This window comes from Lactuca sativa, chromosome 1, assembly GCF_002870075.4.
Source record: "Lactuca sativa cultivar Salinas chromosome 1, Lsat_Salinas_v11, whole genome shotgun sequence".
NCBI classification, from domain to species: domain Eukaryota; kingdom Viridiplantae; phylum Streptophyta; class Magnoliopsida; order Asterales; family Asteraceae; genus Lactuca; species Lactuca sativa.
The window spans coordinates 209,974,597-209,976,112 of NC_056623.2; the positions used below are offsets into that span (position 1 = coordinate 209,974,597).

The following is a 1,516-nucleotide window of genomic DNA, read 5'->3' on the forward strand; positions in this document are numbered from 1 at the left end:
TTTTAAAAAAATTGCAGTTTCTATTAAAACAATGCAGTTTTCTTTAAAAAAAAATTGCAGTTTTTTTGAAAAATATATTTTTTTGAAAATTTCATGTTTTCTATAGAAATTAAAAAATCTGCATTTTAAAAAAACGAAAAATACTATTTTTAAAAAAATATAAAAATATGATTTATGATGTAAATTTTTAGACATTTATATTAATATGTTAAATAACACAAAAAAATTAAATATTAAATGAAATTGGTAAGATGACGATCATGTCTTTAGTGAATTACTTTTGATCCAACGCTCCACTTTTAGTTCTCGGGTTCTCGGGAAACTATGAATTCTCAAACGATTTCAACATATATATATATATATATATATATATATATATATATATATATATATATATATATATATATATATATATATGTGTGTGTGTGTGTGTGTGTGTGTGTGTGTGTGTGTGTGTGTGTGTGTGTGTGTGTGTGTGAAATCCTTTTCTGCATGACCGGGCTATGTCGACAAATAGCTTCTCCCACATTGGATTCATCAGACGGTGGTTGTTGGATTAACCTACCTCACGCTTCAGTTAATTGGTGGTAAGCTGCCCGCCTGCTTCAACCTTCTTTCATCCTTACCTCATCGTGACGCTTTGGATTCCAGAAACAACGTCGTTTTTCCCCGTCTGAGAGTTGCTAGCCTGTGTGCTTCCGGTCATCCTGACCTCATGTTGAGGTGGGAGACTTGGCGGTGGGTTTTCTTTTTTGGCAGTGTTGTTTCCCTCAAAGCTATCGGCCACCTGTTGCTTGGTTTGAAGCGCCAAAAACGTGCTTCGCCACCTCTGCTTACTTCCCTTTGTTGAGTCTCCCTATACTAAGAGCTCCAGTCGCCACCTCCTGCTGTAATTTTTCAAGGTACAACATTTATATTGATTTTAATATATACTTTTCTCCTTCTTCTCATTCTGATCCATTTTTTTGGTACCTCTATCTGGACAAAGCTTTGGGCGACTTATTTCGACCTCAAATTGGAGCTTTAAAATTAGGGCTTTTTCGTTTTTCTATATTCGTTTGTTGGATTATAGGTCAATCTTCACACAAAGTTCGATCTATTATGTGTGTTTTAACACCTCTATCTTACCAAAGCTACTTCTTAATTTCTCTGTTATTTTTTGGTGGTTCTGCTTGCTTTTATAGTTAAAGGAGGCATTCTCCACTATCAGATTATGCTATTGATTCTTTGGAAGAAACAACTTCCAATTTTGAGTTGGGATTTGTTAGGAAGAAGTGTCTATAAAGTTGTGGTACATCCTTGATTTTTTTTCGCCCATTTACTCTGCATCTTCTGCATTTTAATCTCTTTTACATGATTGCTTCTCTCCTCACAAGAATCAACACCTCTCTAGGTCTATTCTTCTTCATGTCTTCTACTTACATCTTTTAAATGGTCTGGAGCAGTTCACACACCTTTGTAATACTCAAGAACATGATTGAGGTACGTTTTGTTGGTTGTCAATTTTTTTGTGAAA

At 34.3% G+C, this 1,516-nt stretch overlaps 1 long non-coding RNA gene across 3 annotated transcripts in view; it reads left to right on the forward strand.

Moving 5' to 3' along the window:
• Positions 1-489: 489 nt before the first annotated feature.
• The window catches only part of LOC111885903 (uncharacterized), a 3,343-nt gene continuing 2,316 nt past the window's right edge, over positions 490-1,516 (forward strand). For all 3 annotated transcript variants that reach the window (XR_002848265.3, XR_008229332.1, XR_008229338.1), the window contains exons 1-3: positions 490-902; positions 989-1,072; positions 1,185-1,482. This is a non-coding gene — a long non-coding RNA (uncharacterized LOC111885903). The remainder of the gene's footprint in view (positions 903-988; positions 1,073-1,184; positions 1,483-1,516) is intronic.